The sequence below is a fragment of the Prenolepis imparis genome, unplaced genomic scaffold (genome assembly GCF_030444845.1).
Source record: "Prenolepis imparis isolate NDT839.2.m4 unplaced genomic scaffold, iyPreImpa1.0 SCAF_1, whole genome shotgun sequence".
NCBI classification, from domain to species: domain Eukaryota; kingdom Metazoa; phylum Arthropoda; class Insecta; order Hymenoptera; family Formicidae; genus Prenolepis; species Prenolepis imparis.
Genome location: NW_028141159.1, coordinates 14945051 through 14964036, shown reverse-complemented (window position 1 = coordinate 14964036; position 18986 = coordinate 14945051). Strand labels below are relative to the sequence as shown.

The 18986-nt window shown below is 30.4% G+C and overlaps 1 protein-coding gene across 7 annotated transcripts in view; it reads right to left on the bottom strand.

Annotated features, from left to right (window-relative positions):
* The window catches only part of Oamb (Octopamine receptor in mushroom bodies), a 140406-nt gene that overhangs the window by 100044 nt on the left and 21376 nt on the right, over positions 1 to 18986 (bottom strand). For 6 of the 7 annotated variants that reach the window (XM_083055068.1, XM_083055392.1, XM_083055711.1 and 3 more), the window contains 2 exons: positions 12757 to 12940; positions 12624 to 12665 (listed from right to left, as the gene is read on the bottom strand). The gene's annotated coding sequence lies outside the window, so the exon portion shown is untranslated. Of the gene's footprint in view, positions 1 to 9713; positions 10998 to 12623; positions 12666 to 12756; positions 12941 to 18986 lie in introns of those variants that run through there. The other variant, XM_083055314.1, reaches the window with a different exon arrangement.

Here is an 18986-nt window from a genome sequence, read left to right as displayed (position 1 = left end):
AAATAAACCAAATACTGTCATGACCAAACGATCAATTATCTATGTTATTTTCTTACCAAATTAGTTTACATTCATTATACATGCGTGAAAAGTAATATGTATAATGTTTCATTTAAATTTATTTACCTAAATTAATATAGGTATTCCAATAAAATATTGCTCTCCTTAAATCTTCTTGCAAGAACTATTATTGTATATAAAGAAAATTTAAAAGCAGATATTTAAAAAATACATGAGATTGAATTTTCTCTATAAACCAGTTTTAAATCTGTTGCACATTCAATATACAAATTTTTGTAATATATTTTATGTAGATCACATAATTGTTGATTTTTAATCATCATTATAATTTAAAATCGTCATTATATCGTTAAGCTCTTAAAAAAGATTTATTTTCACGAAGATGACATTTGAAGACACGTATTGGTCGTAAACCTCATTCGCGATTTATTGTCCAGTGTAAATTCACAAGAGTAAAATAGAACGGATATATATGCGCGGTTGTTCGGAGATTAGCGTGGCACGTGTTCTTGGTGTTTCTACGTTCGTGTGAAAATGAATGTATGTAATCCGCGGTACTTGTTTGGATGCTGTGCTAAACCGGGAAAGAGAAATAGGAAATAAAAATAAGTGCGACTCTTGTAACAACACATCCGCGAACGAAACGATAGTCCGCACCATACCATATGCGTAGCCCGAAACTCTGAGGAAAAATATAAACAAATTTAAATGTTAAAAGAAGCTAACTCTAGATGTCATTTCAGATTTACGAAAACTAAATGGCTGTTAAATTATTTTATTCATTACGCTGCATTTATCTTCTTTTATTAGAAATTAATCAACCTGAGCAAAAAGTTGCTCAACATTAAAGAATGTAATAAAATCTTCGATTTTTTTCTTGTAAGTTTAATGGCGGAAATTCGCTTTAATTTAAATAAGAATGAATAATCTTTATGTAGATTATTCATTCTTATATGTGGATTTTATATATATATAAATAAAAGCTATAATCAGAAGCGCTTACAATTTAATTAAAAAACTTACTTTGTAGCTATCATATAACAAAAGCGTTAGAAGTGAACAATGACGTTGTCTTTTTACTAAATATTATTATTAATAATACGCAATGTACAAATATTTTTGCATGTTGCTTAATTGGATTACACTGTGAACGAAAAATAAATTTTCTATTGTTAGTTATCAAGTAATGAAATTAGTGTGCGTTTTATTTTTAGTTATAAAGCACAAAGCAGAGAGCATCTGTATTTGAGGACAAAAATATAATATTACTTTCTTTGTTAATGTAATCTAATAAAATATTTCAGGCACAAAAAATATAATACTGTATAATCAATTAAAAGCAGCAATAAAGGCCAATACAAATCTTTGCACACTTAAAGTACGTGCTATAAAATATTTACAGTACACTTCTTTATTGTTAGCTGTATGTCTCATTCTCGATGAGAGCTACTTGGCTGTTTAAATAATCTCCCTCTTTTCCTTAAAATTTAGATCTCTTTTTTTAAAATTTAGATTTGTTTGTTTTTTGTACAAAATAAATCTCTTTTTTAAGAACTTAAAATGACGTCTATAAACAATTATTATAGAGAGAATTAAAAATCAATAATTCGTATCGGTTATATTATACTAGATATATTTAATGTGCAATTGATTTAATAATAAAATCGATTTTTAGAGAAAATGCATCTCTATGCATTCTTAAACATTTATTGTTGAATCTTAATTAAATGCTTATCTTTAATCGAGGACGCTCTGAGTAAAGATCGAAATTAGTATTTACTGTAGGAATCAGCCTTCGACAGAAAGTAAAAAGTATACTATGAGAAGTCTGCTGCATGTATTTTATAACATATGCATCAGACTTAAAAGTTCGTATTGATCTTGTCATTGTTTTTATTCTGAGTTAATACAAGCCAATGATTGCTTTTTGTATATTTATTATTTTAATTAAAAACAACTCGTATACACACACCCCCTAACAGTTTAGCTTTATAAATTTCGCAGCAAAACGTATGATGCCATAAGGCTATCGAATTTTGGCCCCCGAGTGTGAAACAGCTCGAGTGATGTGTGTCGTTCTCTCAAAAGCTTCCTTCCACACCGATAATTAATGCGAGCAACGCTATCCTCAAATTTAATTAACTCGGTGCTCTCGCGAAAGGGTTTATTTATGATTATTTTCGCGATCGCGCACGCACGGAGCAATATTTAATTTTGTGAGATTTTCTTGACAAAGAGAACATCCAATCATGCGGTACAAATTATTACTTTGATGCAAAAAATATAACTCTGCAGCTTTGCAGTATGCATGTGTTTAATGTAAATGAGATAATTTTTCGAAATAGTAATATTTTAGTGTATTTTTTACATGTAAATATTTGAATGAGGATACAAATTTTAAACAGTACATATTTTTAAACTGTAAATGTAAATAATAATGTATGAATGCGTTATACGTATATATATTTGCAAATATTCATATTTCTGTACTGAAATCATAATATGAATGTGTGCGACTGTGTGTTACTAGTATAATATATATACATATAAAAATATAATATATATAATATAATACATATATGTATATGTATATAAAAAAATATGTAAAATATGTAGTCTTTAAACAACGCACAAATTATTATCTATTTCTCATAATTGATCCCTCTTCAATTTCTATTGTTTTTTCAGTTCTAATTATCTAGATATTTTTTTGGAATTTGTTTTTAAAATTAGAAGAACTTTTACTGAAATTAGACTGATTAAAACAATGAAGCTATATTATTCCTGATATGCAACCATAAAAAATTATTCCCGATGCGATTCTAATCAAGCTAAATACAAGCTGAACACGAAACGCTCGTTAATTGGAGTTTATTTTTGCGGAGTCTATTTAAGAATTGTGTACTAAGCGATACGTAAGCGGGCTTATCTCTTAACACGACTGACCAGGTAAATCAATACTTCTGGCCTCTCTACAAAAAACGCACCGCTGCTGTATATCAGCGCGTTCCACTTGGTTGGACCACGCTAGTTATCTAGTGAATTGGCTGACGTGTCCATTGAATTCGGCCAAATTATGGTACCTTTCGTTTACGTAACGTTTATCCTCCCTCCCCCTTCTTCCCTTAATCAATATCAATTCTCTCTGTTGGAAAAATTTCTTGCAAGATTTGTACGAGCGAGACCATCGTTCGTTTCAACCTTTGCAAATTGTAAATTGGACCTTTGTAAATTGGAGAAACACAGCATTTTTTGTTGCTGATATTATAAACGATCAAAATAATTTCGTAAGAAAAATTTCCTTAGAAAAATAAGGCTCTAATTTCACGTGCTTGTTTCGTTAAGTATGTGAATTCTCTCATAAAAAAAATTGCGAAATTCCAAAGCTGTTTCTTCGAAAAAAAATACTTCTCGAAGCCCTATCTCACAAAATCGTTTTCTATAAGCTCAAATTTGAAAGACGAAATGAAGGAACAGTAAATGAGAGCCGGCTTGAAGGAAACCGTGAGTGTAATTCGGCTTGCTACTACGTTGCAGTAATTACACTCACATTCATTTTCTCGGAGAGAAAACGACTGCATCAGATGATTAAAAATCACGAGACTTTGTGGTGCAGCTTGCGAGTAATATGGGTCGCCTCGTTATAAATTCTATTTTATCTTTTTTACGCATATCTTTTACCTACAAAACAGTAAAAATATGCAACATAGTTAATGCGCCTAATAGAACTTGCGGATGCAATTTTAAGCGTAATTATCGTTTATCACATAACGAAAATATATAGAATATTACTAGTTTCCTTGTATTATTATTATTATTATTATTATTATATGTATATTATATGTGTATATATATGTACAATATCAGTCAAGATTAAGACAATATTGGTTTCTTTGATCAATGAAATTAATTATAGCAAAAATTCGATTAGTCTATTTCATTATTTGTTTGTTTTAAATATCTATATAATCATCAATTTAAGATTCTATTTTTAAAAAAATGTGTGTTTATACACACTTGGAATTCAATAAAGAATAAAATTTTATGACGAGCTTCTCGCGCGCCACATCCACATTTTAATAAATGTTCCGCAAAATGTCAAACGCTCAATTCATACATTACGCATTACGCATTTTCACCGTATCTCGTATCTTTTTTTCCGCGCGCATGCAAGTTATCGGCGTCGCACGTGCTGCGATAAAAATCATTGACATGCTACATCCGTCATTCATGACAACCTCGCATAGTCGTGGATATTCGCACGCAATAAAACCTTCACGCTCGCTCCGCCGTCGTAACATGATTTATTGAGTAAAACCTCAAGCGCATTTCTTTACGTAAAACGAGCGAAATGCATCGTCCGCGAATAATCTATTGCGAGCACGTTTTTCCGCTTACTTGGCTTCATTCTCGTACGCACTTTATCCTACGATTACAATGCTTCTATTTTATTGTTGCAACTATACGACACTATTATTATGACACTATATCATTATTGGCAGAGAGAAAATGTATCATCGCAATACATTGAATCGACATGTTAATAACGTTAATAGATTGTGCAAATTGCATATCAAAAATTGTGATTGATCAATTCAACATTGTTGCTGTTGAATAAATCACCTTGAAAAAAAATGAGAGGTTATTTATTATTACTTTACAATCGACATAAATAATAAGTAGTAGTAACGCAAATAATATTGCAAGTTCCTGACAGAATTAACAGTTGAGTATTGAAACTGTACAGTCGCGTTGATGATCTGAATCTGCACATTTGCAATTTGCAAAATATATGCTAACTCACGTAACTATAATTAAAAAATTGACCTTATCTGCGTTTTTAAAATTAATAAATAACATATTCAGTTATATTTCTCTGCAGTATCCTCTATTAAGAAATTAATCTAACATTTAATCATAATATTAGCGACTTATATATACTAATTATACCTACAAGAAACTATTTCAGTTTATGATTCAACGAAGGAGTTAGACTCTTCTCGCTCATATTTAAACATTCTTGTTTTAAACTCCCTTCTAACACGTTTTGATTAAATATTACTAAAGGATATCAAATATCAATAAAATATCGTAGATTATTCACGTATACTTATGAAAGTAAAATCATCTCTTACATACAAATGATTTATATACGAATGGATTTGTACAACCGGCGAACGTAAAGATATCAGAAATAAAGGTGTCTGAATTAATTAATGCACCAAATTAATATTCGTATCTTGCAAATGACTTCCGAAAATATCTTTTCAGGTCGATATGCGCGAGCACTTTATTGTCGTGAAAATATGCAGAGCATTGAGATTCTCATTGGTTAAAATACAAAAGAAGCGAAATGCACGTTTCCCGAAGAAATTTATTTTTATTTTTTTTATTGCGAGCGCAGAAAAACCCGCTTCGCTATTTAGTATAAAGATACGAAATGGGAAAGGAGACCAATGACATTATCCAACGATCGATTTAATGATATCACCGAGCTTTGTGAGACCGCGACGAAGGATACAGGAGATCCTTTTATTAACGAACCTTTGTCGCTGCTTTGCCGATTCTCCATTCAGCCATCTCTAATACCGACTTAATAATAGCTTGTGATCGTGCATTGAATATTCCTCCCAATTTCACACAGATTTAAAAAGAAATCCAAAAATAATTCTATGTCTAAATACTTGATAAAACATATGAAATGTCGCACAGCAATAAATAATTTACAAATATTAAAATTTTATCCGTATGCTTAATCTTGCGCTTGCTGTGAAAAAATTTAAAATAGTTACAAATAGTCAATACGAATATTTTTGCAGATCGACAGATTTCTCTCTGTTTCGCGCACAGACATAAATATACAAAGAGATTAAAAAACCTTTTTTATAATTTTGTTATAACTTATATTTTTCATAAAAATCAAATAATTTCCTCTTTTTATTTTCATGCGATGCGCAATTTTTTAATTCGAAAAAATGATCGCCAAAGCTGATTTAAAAAATATAATCTAGAATAAAATGATTTTTAACAATATCCAATGATGGCGTTCAATAAAATACTTTTCGCGCGGTTTATTCCGTTCATTAGATCGTCACGTTGTCGCGGACGAGTAGGTTCGGAAAGGGTGGTTTCCAGACGAGCGATCTCTTAGATATCACGCGCCAGGCACCCAGAGAGAGGAAAATACAGGACTGACGTGTAAGTGAGAAACGAAAAGAGAGAGAGCTAGAGCTCGGGAATGTCGTCCATTGTTTCCCCTACGACAATAGCATGCAAAACGGAGATGCCGGCGACATCCGTTGCGCTTTAAGATCCTGATGATTAACCCTTTTGATACGGTATCACGAAGAGCGTGAAACAATCGTCTATGACTGGGCGCACTAAATTCACGAATGTGTCTCTTACGTTCCAGACATTTAGACTTCGCGTTATAGCATAATTATGTTAAATATCGACATGTTAAATTATAATAAATAATTTATAAATAATTATGTAAATAATTATAATAATTATATATAATAAATAATTACAAATTATAATAAATAACAAGTATATTTTAAAGTATAAAGGAATTAATTATGTTTATTAGACGTTTAATGTATCATGGAGCTTATATATTTGCCTTTATTTACTTGATCCTGTGATTCGATTGTTTTACTGTATTGTTCTCGATCCGAATTATGTATTAAATTATGTATATATGTATGTATTTAAATCATCGAAAACGCAGTGTTTCGCATCACTATTTTCCTGTTCGAGTGTAGACGCGCGAATAATAAACAGAGCCGCAGTATATCAATAGCGCGCTAAACAATAGCAAGGCGATTACTTTGTTATTGATAAAATTTGTTGCCAAAATATTTTATGCTGGTGGGAGTATACATAGTCTGCTACATTCCATAGCCTCGTCATTATTTACACAGTGAGACGCGAACGAAAAGGTAACGGCTCCATATATTATCATATTATCATGCATAATATCATGCAAAATGCGATCATTTCGTATAATTATTATAAGTAATTATCAGCGTGCACGATAGATTATTTTAAAATATAATTTAATATTCCGCATATGTATATGTCATAGTACGTAAAATATTTCGGCAATATTTAGAATCAAATATATTTCGTCCAATATGCTTTTTATCGTTTAACTTTTCGACGATAAATATGATTCGGATTGAGAACGCGCAGTAAAAACAATCGGATCGAATAAATAAAATAGGGATAAGTTTCGTGATACATTAATCAGCTAAAGTAATTAATCTATATACTCTAAAATATTTGTATAATTTAATATTCGCATATATACATACATATATATGTCTTTCGTGAAAAACAAAAGATTTTAGTAAAATAAAATGGCATTTGTAGACGCATAGAAATCAAGATTCCGTGAATTTTTGCGCCCACGCTCTCTCGACTCGCGAAAGAACAATGATAAACGATCCTGATGTAGCTCGACAATGTTTTGATCTAAATCTTTTTGTTGTTGTTTTTTGGATAAATTGTGAAAGAAACGCGCCACCCTTTTCGGCGCCAAGAATAAAAACATATTTCTGCCTGTGCTTCAAGTTGAACGCGCGGCTGACCGCAAATGTTACTTTAGATCAGAGATACTGTGACATACGTCAACTATTTCAATTTATCATCACGTAAATTAACGTATTTATTAGCGTGCGCAAATAGACGCGGCGGCTTCCAAAAAAGTACAGGATAATAACATATGCTATAAAGAACGCGCGTCATACGAAATATTACACAGTAATACTAAGAGTGTGTGGGTGTAATATAGATGATATCTTTCCTATCGCTCACCGCTCTCCTCTTTTAATCTTTTTGATAAAAGGCAGTTGACAAAAAATATGGCAATCGCCATAATAGCGAGCGATAGAGAGAGAGAGAGAGAGAGAGAGAGAGAGAGAGAGAGAGAGAGAGAGAGAGAGAGAGAAATATGCGATAAAAAATCTTTTTAATTTTTTGTATATTGAATCATATGTAAAAGCTAAATTAGTTTCGTTATGCACAAATTGAAAAAAATCGTTATTTTCACGTTAATATTAATAATTATCTCAATATCATAGATTATACATCTATATATGAAACTTTACAATGCTTTAAATTCATCATAGACATCCATATATTAAATAAAAAACAAATGATGATAATTCAGTATCAGAAAAAGATATTTATGTGAGAAATAGAAATAAAAATAGAATTTGGAATTTTGCGCTCTCACAACTGTTCGGCGCTTAATGCTTTGCAAAGGTTTTTAAATCGGTTGATATTGGGATAAAGAGGTGATCGACCTCAAGCCTCAAGCACTGGTAGACAGTAATTTCGTTGCAATGCATTGAGAGGGAGGCTACCGGAATTGCGGTCGATCCTAAGCGGTGATTCAGAAGCAAAAGATAACGTCGGTAAAAAATTATTAAACATGATATTGAAGCAATAATCGATTTTTACTTATAAAAATAAACACGAAATAGAATAAATATCGTATTTATTATGTTCGACATATAAAGTAAACGTAGATTATTAATTCTTATAAAAAGATAATAAATTAAAAAGATATAAGATAGATTAATAATTTAGCGCAACATAAAAATATAAAGTCTTTCAATTTATAACTTTTGGTGACAGATTTTTTTACTAATTTGCCATATTTTGTGTTTTCGTATGGATAACTTATTATTCACGCAAACAACACATTTAAACATATTCCCGAGTTTTTAATCTCAAGTTAATTTTCTTATTGTTAGTAAAATTTTAAAGAAACATAATTTATCATGACTTTAAAATATTTGATTATTATTTATTATTCATTACAACTTTGTAACTTAATTCTCTCGTGATTTCTTAATGAATAATTTTGTCGGTAAAAGGTATAGAGTTAACGCCGTCTAAAAAGTTGTGGAAATCAATACATTGTACTGCTGCAAACAGTAACCCACCAATGATCGCGTAATTCATTCGATTATGTCGTCAATAAAGGGGCCAATCAACCTCAGGGAGACTCTATGAATGTCCGACAATCACTTCCCGAGCGGCTTAATCTTAATAATTACTCGCCTTTTTGTGTTTACCATAAGTTTAAATATGCTCCGAAATAATCTTTCTCAAGAGAGGAAGCTTATATCTTCCTTTTCCTTAATAGAAGTGTAAAAAGTAAACATAAAACATTCACATTCAGCAAAATTGAGACAATTTATGACAGGACGCAAACATAAAGAGAAGTAAAGAGTTAGTTTTTCTCTAGTATGGAATAATATCATATGGTGCATATTTATTCGGCGTTCTTGTTTACAATAATCTTTTAATTACCGCTATTAAATAGCCGTTATAGTTACTCTAATTACAAATTTTGTAAAACAAAATGTTCTTATTACAAGCACGGTATGTAAAATTGTATCATAAAAAAAATTGTACAAAAAAAATAAATTTAGATTATATTCTCATTCTCTTGTCGTATAAATTCAAATTACAAAGATCTCAATACATAACTAAATCTTTCTTTAAAAAGTTCTATAGCGTCATATCTGTCTTGCGATAAGAAATACGATCTAGTCTAGCCCTTCTATTTCCATGCACTCTCGAGAAAACGATTTCCCTCTACATCGTTTTCCTCTCAGATGCAGCCGCATATTACTTGAAAACGCACTCTAACGAAACCAATGAAAATTCGAACTTGCCTTTCGGCGGCATCTGGCGAGTCTGTGTTCTCCGCGAGACAACTGTAGATCGCAATTAATTAATGCAGCTTCTCCTAACTCCTTCGGTGCACCTTGTTACGAGAGTCTCTCAATGGCCGACGACGGTAGCCTGTCACCGTCAATTTCCCCTTTTGCCAATAATGTCGCTAAATTAATTTCCTCACACACGTACTTCGCAAACGAGTTTCAGATTCATCTAGTCAGCATTCTCGGGATTTTTCGACGATGAGAGAATCGTCGACGAGTTAAATCGTTCGAAAAATCGCTGTTACGTTGCGAGCAATACTATCGACAATCGTCGTCGAACAAATGGACACCGCTATTCTTCGTGAGCACCCACAGTGTAATTCTGTACTCTCGGGGTATTACTTGTAAGAGCTTCGGTTACAGCACCCAGACGAGATCTTTGTAGAAATTCGACACGATCGGGCGTTTAATCTAATCCGTGCCGGCTACGCGATACAATGCGGTCGATCGCGGGGATCGATGTATATCGATCGCTATCTTTTCCCGCGCGTGGACTGTCGCCACAAATGTCGTATAACGCGCTAATACATTAACGCACTCGAGATAAACGACTGTCGCGCATATACGCACACATACAATACGTAGGTCAATGGAAAAGCCTTCGGATTATCGCGAAACTACGGATAAGCACAGTGTCCATATCGGAAAATGAATAATAATATTACACAATAGCGAGCGTGAACTGTCTTGAGAATGTGCGCATTGTAACGACGCTTCCGATTGTTATTCACTTGACTTTCAATAGAACCGCACTTGTTCAACAGATAAAGATGAAGTTCCCGTTCCGATTACATCTCGCGCTTTATCGATCGCGATCGCGAATTCGATTGCGCGTTTGGAGAATGCCAATAGTTTGAAGTCTGATACTCGGAGAGAGAAAATTCGCACATAGCGGCTGTCAAATCACACGTGGTTTGTATACGCGCAGCGCGTCAGATCGAAAACTATCGTCTTTTCCAAACATCATTATTCTAAATTTAACGATAAATCGAAATCATGTGTTTTTTCTATCATGCTTACTGTCAATCATCATTAACACGGTCACGTTGCGTTAGTCAATGTCATTATCGTCGCGTTAAAGAGACGTGTCGAGTAAACGACGTCGAATAATCGCTCGGGAAAGTTACGTGCACGTCGATTGCGCGTTTACTCGATTGATTCGAGCGTTTGTCTTCGTGGTGAACGGAAGACGATGACGGAGAACAACGACGACGACATATCCGTTCGCAACGACGGCCGGCGTCGGACTGCTTTCGGCCGCCACTGTCAAGGGGTTTTATCGGCGGCGGGATAGGTCGTGTTCTATACGCGAGCATCTCTCCCATTGATGGAATTTACTGTCAATGAATCTTTCACTTCTCTATGATAATAAATTGCCGGTATGTTACTATGACAGAGCCGTGCCGCGTGTCGGGAGAGTTCGTCGTCCGATATATTTGTTGAATTAATTGACTTTTCCGCCAAGTATGATTCGTAATCGTGCAAATCCTAATATAAACTGCGATTTGAATAAGAAATTGGCACAAAGTTTCTTCTGTTAAAGATATTTTTTCGAGTAAATTTTCACGGGAATGGAATTAAGAATGTAATAAAATCAAAGATACACTTAGTGCTTTTGAAATTAATTAATATAATTTTGGAAAAATAGATTCTTTTTTTATATTGTAAAAATATATATTTATAAGAATATGTAATATTAGCAAGACTGTAAAATTTTAATTGTTAGAAACAAAACCTATAAAGATGTCGCGTATTTAAGAAGATAAATTGAATGGATTAAAGTTGAAATAAAAGATATTGCAAACTAACTATTCTTATTGCAGAAAAAAATATAAAAAAAATATAAAAAAAATAAAAGAGGCAGAAAAAATTCAGTTTTAGTAATTCGATTGATGGATTTTCATTTCATTGTTATTTTGTCGCATACAATTTAATTCGAGTTTTCTATTACGCCACCTCATTTGAAAAGATTGTTGCATAATGTTACTTCTCTCTATGCTCTCTTCCTGCTCTCTCTCTCTCTTTTTTTAATTTATCCATTTATAATTAAGATTGTATACGCGATAATTCTAGCTATACACAGATATAGGCGCACTGCTTAATTGCTTTGTCTAAAAGTATAAGATGAACAAAAGAGAGACAAAGTAAAAGAAGTTAATTAGAAGGAGAAAGAAAGAGAGAACGTTTACGTTATCCCTTTCTAAAAAAGGCATGTTAAGTCAATTCTCATAAGTATTGTTGCCTCTTCTCCGCGATGCTGATTGGCTGCCTCGATTCGCGTTGTGCATTATATTCGTAGCATCGAGAGACTGTCATCGCGAGGGTTAGCAGTTTGACAGTTTGTTCAAAATAAAATTAAATACAATAATATAATGTTTTAAATAATATTTTATAAAACTTTAAACTCGATTAATATTTTTGAGTTATCAGCTGATAACTATCAAAAATATTAATTGAGTTTAAAGTATATTATAACATATTATTTAAAACACATTATTTTATTTTATTTTATTTTGAACAAACTGTTAAACTACTAACCCTCACGATGACAGTCTCTCGATGCTACGAATATAACGCATAATGCGAATCGAAACAGTTAATCAGCATTGGAGAAAAGATGCAACAATACTTGCAAGAATCGACTTAACGTGCCTTTTTTAGAAAAGGATGTTATAATATTTTTAATTCGATTAATATTTTTGACAATTATCAGAGCTGATTTTTGTCAAAAAATATTAATCGCAGATAAGATATTATAACATATTATTTAAAACATATGTTACTATTTTAATATTTTCAACATATTATATATCCCCCATTACCGCTATAGAAATATTATAAAATAAACAATTTCTCACTCACCGATACGTGCAATAGTGGAGTTGTAGTACACAGCACATTGATCTGAAAACAAAATATTCAAATTATGTATATACATAATTGTGTCGAATATCTCAAACAGTGCAGTTTAAAAAAAATGTTTTATTTTGCATACCTCATAGTTGCCCCGATGTCGCCCGATGCCTCCCCGGGCCTCCTCCTCCTCTCTGGTCCATGGTAGCACTCACGACACTCGCGAAAATACGAATAATTACGATCGCCCGATACTTTACACGGCACTCCCGACACGCGAAACTTTACACGGCACTCCCGACACGACGCACGAATCGCAATGCTATCTGTAACAAATAAAATACATACATATATTAGAATAATCTTATTATTTCGCATTATAACATACACAATATAAATATGTAAGCTAGAATTAACGATAGATATATCCACGGATCGCAACACATTCGCGCGCGCGAAAACAGATTAAGTTGGGTTATGTTGGCAAGAGATTTTGCATCCAATTTTTCGCGAAATATGCGTTTCGAACAATTACGACTACATACTATTAACGTTGAAATTATAATATGCGATTGATAAATATTACAATACAAAGGTTAGAAATCGTTTCTAACGATTATGCTTACTAATTAATCACAGCGGAACGCAGCTCGAACTGCCTGATACTCGCGGCGTTTCGGTAATGGCCGAGGCTACAAACATCGGCAACTTCACTCTAATAACGCGCGCGCGATACTATATACATGACTTAATATTAATAATTAATTAAAACTCGAAGGAGATTCGTTTGAAAAGATATAGCTTTAGAAAGAAAAAATATTAATCGAGAATAAGGTATTATAACATATTATATACAATGTATTACTATTTTATAACTTTTACCATATTATTATTTTAAAATTTAATTAGCAAATTATAACATACACAATATAAATATAAATAGGTAAGCTAGTATATTTAATTAGCAAATTTTATTAATATTTTTTGACAGAAAAATCAGCTGATTAAGAGACATTGAGAGAGAGAATGTCCCTTTCTCCGCAATAATATTTTCTCTCTCGTATTCATAGAAATGTTTTCGAGATGTATTGTGTATTTGAAACTTGATTATTGTAAAAAATAATTAATTTGTTATATAATTAATTTGTTGTATAATAATTAATTTGGATAATTTGTCAGTGTATCTACCGAGCAATCACAATGTCTGATTAATGTCTTATATTACTACTGAAAAAAAAATAATTGAAGCTCTACATGACATATATGATTAAAGCGTCAGCTGATTAAAGCGTTAATTTACTAATTAATTTTTAAAATAATGTTATAAAAATTAAAATAATATAATATGTATTAAATAATAGGTTATATAATACTTTAAACTCGATTAATATTTTTGACAGTTATCAGCTGATTTCTGTCACAAAATATTAATCGAGAATAAGGTATTATAACATATTATTTACAACATATTACTATTTTATAACTTTTACCATATTATTATTTTAAAATTTAATTAGCAAATTATAACATACACAATATAAATATAAATGGGTAAGCTAGAATATTTAATTAGCAAATTTTATTAATATTTTTTGACAGAAAAATCAGCTGATTAAGAGACATTGAGAGAGAGAATGTCTCTTTCTCCGCAATAATATTTTCTCTCTCGTGTTCATAGAAATGTTTTCGAGGTGTCTTGTGTATTTGAAGCTTAATTATTGTAAAAAATAATTAATTTGTTATATAATTAATTTGTTGTATAATAATTAATTTGGATAATTTATCAGCGTATCTACCGAGCAATCACAACGTCTGATTAATGTCTTATATTACTACTGAAAAAAAATTAATTGAAGCTCTACATGACATATATGATTAAAGTGTCAGCTGATTAAAGCGTTAATTTACTAATTAATTTTTAAAATAATGTTATGAAAATTAAAATAATATAATATGTATTAAATAATAGATTATATAATACTTTAAACTCGATTAATATTTTTGACAGTTATCAGCTGATTTCTGTCAAAAAATATTAATCGAGAATAAGATATTATAACATATTATTTACAACATATTACTATTTTAATTTTTTAACATATTATTTTAAAATTCAATTAGCACATTAACGCTCTAATCAGCTAATTTCTGTGAAAAAAATTAATTGAGTTTAAACAAACTTTATATTATTTTTTTTTAAATATTATTTTTTTTAACAAAACCGAAGAATGGCACAGATAGAAGGCGCACAAGGCCACATAAGACAGATAGAAAAAAAAGCTATTCGATATTAAGAGACATCTCTGCAAATCCAATGTACGTGTACTTATTAGATATTGTTATAAAAATTTGAAAAATATTATTAATTAAGCTCCAGATTAAATAAATAATCCATTGTAAATAGATAACCAAAACTTCCCCTTCAGTAACTGTCAAGAGCTTATCCACTTTAAATATTTCATTTGAAGTATGAAGTAGAGTTACCTAGTTAGCAAGATGTTTTATCTTGTAAATCTAAAAGTAACATAAAAACATGATGTATAAAGAAATTTCCTCTGGTTTAAAGTCTCTAAATTTACGAGAGATACTGTCTTAAAAATTCATGTTGTACATAATCCTAATAAGACAAGTCCTAAAAATTCGTCTTACATAATCGAATCTATGTAAAACCTCAGAATATAAACTAAATATCTTTAAATATGAGAATAATAGCATATAATAATATTATAATATTATAATATAAATGTACATATATAGAACAAAAATTAATATAATATAATAAAAACATTATTTACTATACTTTTAAGAGCAATATTTTTGAAGTTTAAATAATATTACTTTAAATATGTCATTTTGTTTTAATTTTCAAATAGCGATATTACGTTATTAATATTAAATTACAAATAATTCAAAATGCAAAAATTTAATAGACGCTTCAATGAATGGTATTTGTTGGAATCAATATATTTTTGCTGGAATCAGTATATTTTTCAATATACTTTTTTTTATAAATGTATTAGTACGTTACACAGTGTGTCAATAGTAGCACGTGCACACATAAGTTGGCCATTGACATTTCTATTAATTAATTATTAATTGTTAAAACATAGGTATTGTTGAACGTATCAATTGTTAATTAATACTAATGCTTTTATATATCAATTAAATGTGAATTGTTTAGATGATTGACGCTCATCACGAGCACCTTGATAAATAATATAATACGGCAATCGATAAAATCGATGAAAATGCTTTGTATTAATTAAATTTTATAATCTGAAGAAATATATACTTGTAATGATGATATAGATTATGAATTCGTGGTTTTGTGTCACAATGCATAAAACATATTAGTGTTATCTTTGAAAATGTTTGTTAAATTAACATAGATATGTATTTTTTTCACAATTTCATAATTGTCGCGTTTCACAATTTGAATTATACCAGATATAAAAAATAATAATGATAAAATTTAAAAAGTGCTACGCTTTTAAATATATATATATTTTTTTTAAATACGGAAATATGATATGTTATCAAGGAAACAGATAGAATTATAAATTTAAATTAAACAACAGCAATATGTTATCTTTGTAGGCAACCAAAGTTATATGTATATCTACAAATGTAACACAACTACCACAGTAGAATTGATTGCTACAGTTTAACAAGCAGGATTATCCCAAAATGCAAGGTAGCCGAGTGCTTCCCTGATTCACGATGATCTCACAGCACCATTATTTCGGCTTACGGTGACTTGCTCCGAGCGGACCGCAATGAAACTAGTACCTACATGTCCAGGTCGACATCGCTCTCGCGTTATAGGTCACAGTTTGCGTGGTATTGAAAACGGCACGTTTCGATGCGCATAAAGTGAGATCGATTTGTAAATCGGGCGTATCAGGAAATTGGTCTTTTGTCTATACTACTAGTCTACCGCAATGACGTCAATGTGGATCACCATTAATTCTTGAACAATATAAAACTCGAACTCGATAAGTTCTTGTCAATTTGAAAAGAGTTATCGTTTCATTCATAAAATCTAATAAAAATAAATATTCCATACTTATCTTATGATTTTTAATTTTAATTGTATTATACATACCTATATGTATATATTATTGTTTGTATAATTATTAATATTGGTTTAAATTTGTGAATCTATTTTAAATTTATAAAAATTAAATTATTTCGTGTTGTAGATATATCTATTTATATATTAAGAAATCAGATATTAATCAAAACAAAAATATATAGGTACATGGAAATGTGAGTAAAACTTCTTTATATAATCGCAATTTAATTAGTGATCTAATGAAGTAAAACTATTATAATGTTATGATAAGAAAATAAAGAGTCGAGAGAGAGAGAGAGAAAGAGAGAAAACTGATAATACTGGCTCATCCCTTAGATGTCATTTCTACGAGATAATTAAAACGTGTTATATATTTTAACCATTACATTATACATATAGGTATATAGAATAAATTTTACGTATAAATTAAATAAAATAAATTTTTATAACAATGATATTATATATTATATATATTATTGTTGTAAAAATTTATTCTATTTGTAGCGCTTGAGAAACAATGGATTTATTCCAGCTCGAAAAGCACAAGTGATACGTGTGTCTGGTATATCGTATTTTACCGATTTTTGCGATGAAAATGCTTACAATGTACACACAAAGTTTGCGCAGTTTGCGCATATTGTACGGTTTTAAACAAAAGGACGTATGATATATTCGTGCAATATTCGTACAATTTTATATCACGATGCTAACAATAAGTTAAGAATAACAATTCTTCGAGAATTATTAGATTTATATTAAATTTTAAAAATATCTATTAGTTGCTATAATTTCACGTAAATTTATAATTTCCTAATTAATTTAGAATTTATGTTTTAAAACACGATTTATTAGAACTTATTTGCTTCAACTAATAAAAACACATCTTTTGAATTCATTATTTTGAATAATATTATATGATTGACAAATTTAAAGTGATTAACATAAATAATAAGACATTAAAAATAGTTAATTAAAGTAACATTTTATCCACATATAAGAGAGCTTAACGCAACATCATCTCTCGACCGCCAATGTTGATCATTAAAGATCCCTGATGAAGAATTTCCTGTGACGAATATAAAGTTTTTTAACGATCTCTGTCAGTTTTATCTTTCCAACATTATTTCACAATGTAGACATGCGAATAATGAAGCTGTAAAATTTTACGACCCGGAGAAATCGATACGTGTGTTAATTACATCGCGAAATAATGCACCATGATGATACATGTGCATTTACTTGTACGGACACTCTTTTTCCTCTTTCCCTCATACCGCTTTATCTCTTTGACTTTTTGCAACACAGCATCAAAAGTTACATCGTTCCACCCGTTTTCCAAACGAGCGAGCTAGGTTGGCGTCATAGTACAGTTTTTATCAATTTTGCGACCGGTCGAGTTTAACTTAGCCATTTTTTCACATTTTCAAGATATTTTCTTTTCTTATGACGCAAAAATGTTTACTTTGATTTCGATCAATTCATTTCTTTGTACTCTCTATTGATATATCATAGAGATATTTTAATTTCAAACATTTAAATTGGAGAAAATATTTTTAATAGGGATTATTAAAATAGAATATAAAATGTAATTTAAATTTAATGCATTTAATTATAAAAGGATCTTCTTCGTCTTCTTAAGCTAACACCCGTTCTGTACGTTATCATAATACTTCATTAACACTAGAATAATTGCGAATAATTATAATTCTTTTATATTATTGGTTATAATATAATCTTTCAAACAAAAACAAATGATATTTTCTCTTGATATGCATTATTATCACGAAAACCCTTCTATCTATTAAGAAAATAATAATAAAATTATTCCAATTATTTTCCAATCAACTTTCTCTTTATTGTAGTTTAATTTAAATAAAAAAATAGATATATATATAATAATGATATATGTATTATATATGTATTATATATATATATATATATATATATATATATAAAATAATAATAAATATTTAAATTTCAAAGAATATTAAAAAATAAATCTAAAAATAAAATTATATTTCGACTATTAACTACGACAATAAGTTTGATTGTGATTGCTTTAACACACGAACGTTAACTTAATATATTTCTCTCTATTTCTCTCATTTTCCTGGTTTTGCACAAAATTACTTTACGAGCAATGTCGCAAACGACGCTTTGCCCGACAGTTGTACAAACGTGCGTTTTCATTTCGTCGATTTTCTCACTTTTTCCTCGTCGGCCTTACAGGCGTGACGATCGTATCGAATTCTGACGTACGATTCGAGCTTAAACGAACGAGCGCAATTTGCTTTCTT